Consider the following 10,601-nt stretch of genomic DNA (forward strand, 5'->3'; position numbering starts at 1 on the left):
ACTCACTGTTTTGAAGCAGTTGAACAGCATATTTCACATCAAATTCAAGACACCACTTGGGATTTAATCATAACTCTTGTCAATCCAAATCTGCAATTATTTATTGTGTCTAAGCTTCTGGGTTTATCACAATGACATTTCCCAGTCAATTTCATTATATCAACAAGGTGGCTCCTTGATTTATTTTATATATACCATCCAACTGTCGGTCAATGAGCTGACCAAAAAAATGCATTTAGTACTTATTTAGCTGGAATTTCTACATATAACAATTCTGTTGATAAGTTTGTTTCCTTTATTATGGTGGGACTGAACTTCCAACGCATGGGCTAGCTAGATTATAGTCAACAGGGGTAGGATTAGCTACAGCTTCCATCCGCAGCCAGGATGGCCAATGGTCAGGAATGATGGGAATTGTTGTCCAACATCTAGAAGCTACCCCAGTGCCCACCCTAGTGCAACCAAATACTGCTTTGAGCAAAGATCTTCCTTGGCAGCTCATCTGGAGTTGAAGCCAGGCTGCACAGTAATCTAGGGAAAAACCAGGAGTACACTTTAACCATTCAATTTTGTGGGGGTGAAAGCACCCCCCTGACTCACAATTTTCACTGTGCAATTCACAATAAGCAGGTCTAAAAAGTAGTCCTTCTAGGACACTAACTGTCACCCACACAGCATCTCCAAACTTCAGCACTTACCACTTACCATTTTTTCTACTGGAAACAAAAGAAAATCTGTAGCACACAATGCTCCCAAAATGAATCACATTTTGCCATTAGGGTGTATTTACTATCCTAGTCACTGTTATCATTTTTTCATAGAAAAATGGCCAGGGACGCATCACCAAAGAACACTGAGATCAAACAAGTTTGCAGTTACATGACAACGGATTAACCAAATTTGCAATCACTACTCCAAGGACCCACTGTTGCAGCACAGATCTTTGACATCTTTCTGCAGGGCCTGCAAGATGGAGCTGTTCCACCTAGCCTTCGGCTTAGACTCACTCTGACCCCTTATATGGGATCTGGTATATAAATTTTCCCTCAGCTTTTTTGCTGGCCCATGTAGGACCAGCATGGATACCGGTAGCTGGCTTGGGTGAATATCTGATGTTTCCTCCCTTTATGGTCTTGATTTATGGGCTACTACTAAAATGAGGCTGCATTTTAAGCCGTATTTTAAGCCGTATTTAAATTAACTTTGTTTGCTTGTTTGTTGTTGTTTTTCTATTACGTTTTATTGTAATTCATATTTGGTGTTAGCCGCCCTGAGCCCAGCCCTGGTCAGGGGGAGTGGGGTATAAATAAAAATTATTTATTATTATTATTTAGAATGACACAACTTTGGCAGAGGGTATTTTCATTTGTTTTACAGACACATGTGGCCCAATCACCTTCTAAATCCGGCCCGCAGACAGTCCGGGAATCAGCATGTTTTTACATGAATAGAATGTGTCCTTTTATTTAAAATGCATCTCTGGGTTATTTGTGGGGCATAGGAATTCATTCATATATTTTTTTCAAAATATAGTCCAGCCCCCCCACAAGGTCTGAGGGACAGTGGACCGCCCCCCTGCTGAAAAAGTTTGCTGACCCCTGTGTTTGAGTATTGTCAAACACACTTCTTACACCACAGACAAAAATATTTTCTGGGGTTGCATTTCTACCCTCCATTGAAAATCTCATTGGAGTAGACAATACACCTCCAAAAACTTACTGTGGTTGTTTTCCCCTGACATTGGGACAGTGCTTTTTTTTCCTAGAAAAAGAGTTGCAGGATCTCCATCCCTACCTTACAATTCCTGATTTATTTAACGTGCAGAGCAACAATACTGTCAACATAGGTTTACTTGGTTCTCTCAATAATTTTTATGTTACGTATTCTTTCAGTTTCAGGTGCTACAAGTCACCTGTTTTGGCTCTCTTATCATCAGGATATAGACATCTATGTTTCTTTACTCTTTGTTTCTACATATTTTTGCAGACATTACATTTAATCTTCACATTGAGATCTCGGTTTGAATGTACTGATTTCAGCTTCTATCTATCCACCAGTGCTTTGAGAAAATAAATTGTCCCCGTTTCCTTAACCTGATCAGCTTCACATTAGAAGGAGCACCAGTAAATGAGTTATATATGCTCCCTCCCCCAAAGCATCCCTAGTTATTTAATAATTTAAATTATTTAATCTAACACCAGCATTACATTCATGCATTGAGACTTCACAGCTTTGCCGGTCTCACTATAAGAATCTGGTCTTAACCCATGTAGCAATCTAGATTTGGCTTCCTGGACTTCCCAACTAAATAATCAGCCTTCTCTAGTAGCCTAACTAGTCATTTTATGATATCGGAAACAGTCACACCAGACAGGAAGGTAACATCATGCAATCATGCTACCCATCACAAATCTATCTATGTCTCTAAGGTTACTACATGGATCCTACACTCTCTATTATGGGGAATGTGGAGCTCTAAGCCAGGCATCCCCAAACTGCGGCCCTCCAGATATTTTGGCCTACAACTCCCATGATCCCTAGCTAATAGGACCAGTGGTTGGGGAAGATGGGAATTGTAGTCCAAAACATCTGGAGGGCCGAAGTTTGGGGATGCCTGCTCTAAGCCATTGCAAGAACTCTATCATCATTAGAGAAATGGTGAGGTTATAGCAAACACAACATGGAACACTTTCTGATCCACTTTCCTCCTCTGTTTGGATTCTGCCAATGTTTTCTTCAATAGAATAAATGGGCAAGAACTCTTGAAAGTGCTATATTCCAATGTGTTTGCCATCAGTTGAAAATTCAGTCATATATTTTCTCTATTTTGAATATTAGACTACCACCAAACTATATTTTATTAGAAACTCTTTTATAATGGCAAAGCAATGAAGCACAAGGTTGTGCTCCAAGAATGTAAGAAGTGCCAGATAATACCGTAGAAGAAAAAACCAAATTCCTCAAGCAACACTATTCCTAAACATTTAAGAACACTAAGAGATATAGTCATACCTCTGGTTATGTTCGCTGCGGGTTGCGTACATCACGGGATACCAACGCGCCGAACCTGGAAGTACCGGAACGGGTTACTTCCATTCCAGGTTCAGCGATTCGTGCATGCGCAGAAGTGCCGAATCGCGCGAGCATGCGCAGATTCGGCGCTTCAGGTTGCGCACTGCTCTGGTTGCGAACGGGACTCTGGAATGGATCCCGTTCGCATCCAGAGGTACCACTGTATTCTGAACATTATTCTTAAAAGCTTCAGCAGGAAAGGATTTCTTATTTTAGCTTGAATCTCTTTAACAGGACACACTACTCAATTCATGGCAAGACTCTCCATAGGTGAATTTTCTACATTTACACAGTATTCAGGAATTTACAGTCGTACCTCGGGTTACGACCACCTCGGGTTGCGAACAATTCGGGTTACGTACTCTGCAAACCCGAAAGTATTTTTCGGCGCACGTACGTTCCGCGCATGCGCATGCACGGCGTGCGCGCTTTGTGCATGTGCAAAATGGTGCTTCAGTTTACAACCTTTTCGGGTTACGAACTGCGATCCGGAACGGATCGCGTTCGTAACCCGAGGTACTACTGTACAGTCCAATCCTAGACATGTCTACTCAGAAGCCCCATTTACTTCTTATGGTTACTTCCAATAAGTGAGTGTGTAATTACAGCCTTAGATAGTGCTACAACTCTTACAAATGTAAACATTTACATTGACTTAAGGATGCAAGCTGATTACATTATTACCTGGCACTAACAAGAAAAGTATCCATTGAAACGATCTCCAGCATTTTGATTCTGTAGTAGACTGTACAGTATGTGACCTTGCAAACAGTGAAGTCCAATACAGTCACTCCCTCTAACTACATTCCTCCCTTGCCCCTAACAGTAAAAGCAGTACATAAAAGCAGTTAAAAGGTATGGGAGAATTAAAAGAGAGTTGCCTTTCCTAAGGGGACATTTGAAGTAGGCAACAAGTTAACTTCCTAAGGAGAACATACCACAACTAAGAACCACAACCAAGGTTTTCCCCCTCTCAGGGGGGAATGAAGGACAGCTTCATTCACAAACTTCCTAGTGACAGTATGGACACTCAGCACAGCACACAAATAAGAAGTTCCACCTATGAGTCCCCTTCATTCTTCCTGCTAGGTAAATACAACAATCATTGCTATACAGTAATCATATTTGCCATATCCACACACCCCAACTAGGTAGTGGAGGGGAAGAAAGGTAGTGAAGGAGCGTCTCCAACCCCATCGTTCTGCCTGGACACTGAGGTACAGCGCCGAGGGCCTTCTGGGGGTTCCCTCACTGCGAGAAGCAAAACTACAGGGAACCAGGCAGAGGGCCTTCTTGGTAGTGGCACCCGCCTTGTGGAACGCCCTCTCATCAGATATCAAAGAAATAAACAACTACGGTACCTGACATTTAGAAGACATCTGAAAGCAACCCTGTTTAGGGAATTTTTAAATGTGTGACATTTTAATGTATTTTTAATCTTTGTTGGAAGCTGCCTAGAGTGGCTGGGGAGACCCAGCCAGATGGGCAGGGTACAAATAATAAATTATTATTATCATCATCAAAGCGTGATTTCAGAAAGTGGTTACTAGACAAAGATCACCAGGCAGTTCACTATTTGCAAGTCTACTATATACAGATTTATGACCAATTTAAAATAATGAAAAAAAGAAACATTTTGGAATTGTTTCTTAATTAAAAGATACCAATACTGCATATGAATTTGAATAGTCAGCCTCAAATACTTAAGCATGGGATTTACGTTTTTCCTGAAGTAATAGATTTCACAGCTAGCTGCCAATGAATACTATTTAAAGACATTACACCCGTTCAGAATAGTACACCGAACACATGCAAAGTGGGATTGCTGCAATAAGCTCCACCCCTGAGTTCCACGTGTAGACTGTACCTTATGCACAATGCCGGTGTGTGTACAAAACACAAGTCCTAGATTGCATATGTACAGAGCCCACTCTCTGTGTATAAGGCACAATCTACTCAAGAAGGAAAACCAAACTACCAGAACCTTTTCGGCAGACATCTGCACAGGGCTAACACTATCCCTCACAATGCAATAGCAAACAGAACTACCCATTGTAGCGTTTGACAAAATATTATTAACACACCTAGAACCAAAAACGCATTAAATCCAAGTTAATGAACAACATGACCATGCAAGACATACTTCACACTGCAGTTATAGGTCTCCACAAGAAATCATTGCAAAGTGAAAATATCGTGCACCTGCGAATTCCTTTACTTTTAACAGTAATATATATATATATGTACAGTATATCACTGCAGGAGCTGTACTAGCCATCTTGTTGATCTGAGGCTATGCCCACCCCTGATCTGTTTTTTCTCCATCAACCATGAAAGGAGCAGAGCTGCAGAGAGAGAAGCATCTTTATTTACTACATTGCAAGGCTGAAATTTCAGGTTCGGGATCCGTGGATCAGAGAAACTCTCTTTCAAAAAGTAAAGGCTATCCGAGAGCGACCTATCACAACGATGGCAACTCACTGGCAGAAGGAAAAAGTGCGAGAGGCCTCTATTCAATATATGAATCAACGAGTGGAAGGCAAACTAGCACGATTTGGACATGTTATATTCGAGGCAAGCAGCGCCCACTCCACTTCCTCCGTAAAGGAGGGAGAGAGAGAGAAAGCGACACGCCTCCAATGCACGGCAAGTTAAGAGAGCATAAAAGGAGGTGGGGGAATGAGCCTGGAGTCCCTTTTCCCCCTTCCCTCCACCGCCATCCTTACCAGGCCCCAGCCAATGGCAGCAGGAAGGGGCTGAGCTGGGGCAGGGTGCCTCTGCGAGGAGGAGGAGGTGGGGGGACTAGGCCAACTAGTGAAGCCAAAGCACAAGGCTGCTCCGGGGCTCTAGGAGCCGCTCAAGTCTTGCAAGGAAAAAGCGGCTCTATTGGGGCGGGTGGGGAAAGGGCAGCCGCGCCACATTTGAGGTGCAAAAGCCTTCTGCCGCCTGCAGCTGCTGTCTCTCTCCCAGAGACAAGGATTGTGGAAAGGGGGACCCGGGCAGGGGAAGAATGGGGCGGGGGAAGGGCAGGCGGAAAAAAATAAAAATAAAATGTGTCCATTAAAGCGGGATGTGGAAGGCTCCTCAGCAGACAAGGTCACCCGCCACCACGCTGCTCATCCTCCCGCCACCCCCCCCCCAAAAAAAACCACACACACACAGACCCACAATCGCCCCACGGAGGAAAGGGCGGCAAGTTCAATATGCAGAGAACGGCCGAGGTGAAGGAGGGATGGCGGCACCGGGGGGGGGGGAGCTGGAAGAAGAGCCATGGGGGGCAAGCAGTCCCCTTCCCCACCCCCAGCCCCAATCGCCTCCTCGGTTTGCCGCCTGCCTCAATCGCCGAAGGGCCGGCGGTGGCGCGAAACGGGCTTCCTCCCCGCCTAGAGAAAGAGGGCGCTGGGCTTACCTTCCCAGGGGCCGCCGCTGCTTCTCGTGAAGCGGGTAAGACGAGGCAGAGCGAGCTCGTCCGCTCCGCTCTCTCTGGCCCCGCCGCGCTAGGCTCGGGGAGCCGCCGCTGCCGCCGCCGCCGCTCGGCACCGCAGCCAATCGCCGCGCGCCCGCCTCCCTCCCTCCCTTCCGCAGCTCGCCGCGGTGCGTCTCTCCCCCCCTCACCCCTCCCCACTCGTCGGCTTCAAAATGGCGCCAACTCGTCTCCGGCGGCTGCTTCTCTCGGACGGACCCCGCCACCGAGCGGCAGGGAGAGGCCGGAGCCAAAGTGAGGCAGGAGCGACCCCTGCAGACACCGGGAAGGAAGTGGCGCTGGGGTTGGGAGACGGAGAGAGGAGGTGAAAGGGGGGACAGCAACACGGAACAGCCGTCCCAGAGACTGCGGGGTGCGTGGGGGAAACTCTTTCCCGCCTCCCGAGGCACAGCGCGCCGGCGGATTCCACGGTCGCCTAAATAAATTGGGAAGGAGCCACAGAGGCATGAAACTTCGGATGCACTCCGCAAAGCACCCTCGAGCCTGACCCTGCTGTTTGCAATCGTGCATGCCTGGAGGTCTCGCTCGCAGCCCCGCATTCTTTTTTGTGCACGGTGGCCAATGCATGAGATCTCATGCGGTGCAGATTGGGCCCCGTTGAGTTCCATGGGATTTAGTCGCAGGTAAGTGCGGGACTGCAGCTTAAGGAAGTTAGCAGTATTTAGTCTCTGAAGGAGCAGGTATGTAGCTCGGGGATACTTCTGGATCCCTTGCTGTCCCTTGAGGCTCATGTGGTGCGGAGTGTCTTCCATCAGTGTCTTCAGCTGGTGTCCCAGCTGTGTGCCTAGTTGCACAGGAATAGCCTAACTGCTGGTGTCTATGCTCTGGTCACCTCTAGGTTAGATTACTGCAATGTGTTATATGTAGGGCTGCCCCTGAAGACAGTTTGGAAACTTCAGCTGGTGCAGAATTCAGCAGCCAGGTTGCTCACCAGAGCATGATGGTTTGAACATATTACATTGATCCTCGCCCGATTCCACAGGCTGACAACTAGTTTTTGGGCCCAATTCAAAGTGCTGGATTTGACCTATAAAGCCTATAAAACGGCTCGGGACCACAATACCTCAAGGACTGATTCTCTCCATAGAAACCTACTCGGACCCTGAGATCAGCAGCTGAAGCCCTTCTTCATGTTCCTCCTCCACAAGAGGTCTGGAGGGTGGCAACACAGTTGCTTCCAGCTTGTGGAATGCTCTTCCCAGGGAGACTCAACCAGTGTGCCTACATTATATATTTTTAAGCACCAGGCAAAAATGTTTCTCATTAACCAGGCCTCTGGCTGATTAACATTCTACATCCTTTAAAATGTGTTTGTGGGAGTAGGGTCTATGGTTTGTTTTGTTTTTATTATGTATTTTGTGTTCTCATTTTGTATTTTTATGTTGTGAATTGCCCAGTTATATTTGAATGAAAGGCAGTGTACAAATTTAACAAACAACAACAACAACAACAACAATAATAATAATATGGAGTGTTAGGGGAGGGGTAGTACCTCAGGTGGGGGACATGTCATGCTCCTCCTGTGGTAGTTCGTCTATCTCTGGCCCCCACCCTGCACTCAGCTCTATTAAAAAAACAACTTTTAATGGTGTTTATATTTCCTTGGATACATATTTTAAATATATTTAATTAGTATATTAATTGTTAAATTCCATTTTGACTGGTTTAATGTTTATGTAAAAATTATGCTGAAATTATGAGTTTGACCAAACTGCGGGAGGCAGTGCAAGACAGGAGTGCCTGGCGTGCTATGGTCCATGGGGTCACGAAGAGTCGGACACGACTAAACGACTAAACAAATGCTGAAATTCTGGTTTTTACTACACTCAGCTCTTAGCTGTGGCTCCTAAAAAGCATGAGACTGCAAGCACACCCTGGGAATGGCTTCAATTGGCCAGCTAAACCAGGTAATGGCAGCCGAGGGGTCTCAAACCCTTGGTAAGTTAGGGACTTCCCCTGCATACAAAGACAGGCTCTGGCAGATTGAGCAGATGAGACCAATAGTGGATCTAATGGTCAAGAAGGCGGTTTTGGCGCATGCTGTAGAGGGAAGTGAGGGGCAGGTGGGTCTTGTCAACATAGGAAGCTATCCCATCTAGGAGAAGGAAAACTCTGATCTTAAACCTCCACTGCCTTGTGAGACATCTTTGGGAGAAGAAAAGGCTTAGAAGTAAACCCTACACCAGTGATGGCCAAACTTGGCCCTCCAACTGTTTTGGGACTACAATTCCCATCATCCCTAACCACTGGTCCTGTTAGCTAGGGATGATGGGAGTTATAGACCCAAAACAGCTGGGTCAAATATTAAAATTTACAGGTAGGTAGCCGTGTTGGTCTGACGCAGTCAAAATAAAAATAAAAAAATCTTTCCAGTAGCACCTTAGAGACCAAATAAGTTTGTCGTAGGTATGAGCTTTCGTGTGCATGCACACAAGTTCAGGTTGCTTGACACAAATAAACCACCCTACTAACCCAGCTTTTAAAAACCAGCTGCTTATGCTCCATTGCAACAAGTAGTAAGTACAGTAACTGTAATAGTTAAATTGAAACTCAGCACAGATATTGAAACAAAGTGACCATAATCAGTAAGTAAAAGTTGGTCTTAATCACAAAAACAACCTTGGTCACCCTGGTTGATTACCTTTATCCACAGAAGGATGGGGAGTGTGACCTCGCCGCTGCTTCTCAATATCAGTGGCTTTCAATATCATTGACTGCTGTGTCCTTCTGTTAGTTGATCCCATGGCTTTTGGTCTGTAGGGTATTGCAGACTTCCATTCTGTCTCCTATGCTATTTAGTAGACACTGAAATAGCATAGATATACAGTAATAGATATAAAATGGTTGGGAGCTATCTTCCAGGGATTTGGATCATGGTGTCATCAGTATGCTTATGGCATACTGATTTCTCTCTGTCTAAATTAGGAGTGAAGGTTTAGAGGTGAAACAGGAATGCACTGCCCCATTCTACTGCAGTCACTGTGCCACCCCACAAACTCCATTACCTGTGTTGTGTGGTGACATCAGCTTCTGATGAAACCCACCCCCAAGATTTCCACAAGATCTCACTGGAAACCAGGGCCGCTTCTCCGCTGGCAAAAATACACCTGATCAATTATTATTATTTTGCAATGAACTTACAGCCTTACACACGTTTCAAGTATTACAATGTAATTCCTTCTCGTAACTTACAATGGTTTTAGCACTTTTAATTTATGATACCCTCGTCCTAAACACACTGGCTTGGAAATAAGAGCCATTGTTTTGGGAAAAACATAGAAACACCATAGAATGGCTGCCATAAAATAGCACAGCCGAATTTGGAACATGGAGGGCTGATCACACATTATTATACATTATTATATCTGATTTGATACAGGGCAGTTTTGCCAACTCATCTGTCCTATTGTTTCATTACTTTTGATAATTTCATATATCACACACACCCAATAAAAGTGCAGGCTGGTCATAAGCATATTAACTTTTTAAAAAGTTTTTTGAGTTTAGTGGGCATTCCCAAAAAAAATTGTATGGGAATACATCCTTAAGAGCAATGAGCAAGAGCAGGCATCCCCAAACTTTGGCCCTCCAGATGTCTTGTACTACAATTCCCATCTTCCCCAACCACTGGTCCTGTTAGCTAGGGATCATGGGAGTTGTAGGCCAAAACATCTGGAGGGCCAAAGTTTGGGGATGCCTGAGCAAGAGGATACTTTCTCTTCAAAAGGTACACTGAAGCAACTGGGATTAAAGATAGAGATCTGCAAGCCAGAAAATATATAACATGTTTGTCTTAAATTAATGTTCCTGCTACAGCAGTTGTGGCACTGTATTTAGAAGATACAGCTAGCTTCAATGCTTTCAGTTAGCAAACAGGTGCCCATACTACTTTATGAAATATTAACCTCTAGAGATAGAAGAGAAATTAGCTTTTGCTGAGCCATTAGCATTGTTTGCTCCACCTTCTAGCTGCTCACTAACTAAAGTTCTGTACAACTGATAGGATAGGAATGTACGGTACTTATTCAGAGGATAATCAGTCATG

General features: G+C 44.8%; 1 protein-coding gene across 1 annotated transcript in view; it reads right to left on the reverse strand.

Annotated features, from left to right (window-relative positions):
- The window catches only part of PDS5B (PDS5 cohesin associated factor B), a 69,082-nt gene extending 62,422 nt beyond the window's left edge, over positions 1–6,660 (reverse strand). The window contains exon 1 of the mRNA XM_035115198.3: positions 6,482–6,660. The gene's annotated coding sequence lies outside the window, so the exon portion shown is untranslated. The remainder of the gene's footprint in view (positions 1–6,481) is intronic.
- Between the last annotated feature and the right edge of the window lie 3,941 nt (positions 6,661–10,601).

This window comes from Zootoca vivipara, chromosome 4 (assembly GCF_965207765.1).
Source record: "Zootoca vivipara chromosome 4, rZooViv2.hap1.1, whole genome shotgun sequence".
NCBI classification, from domain to species: domain Eukaryota; kingdom Metazoa; phylum Chordata; class Lepidosauria; order Squamata; family Lacertidae; genus Zootoca; species Zootoca vivipara.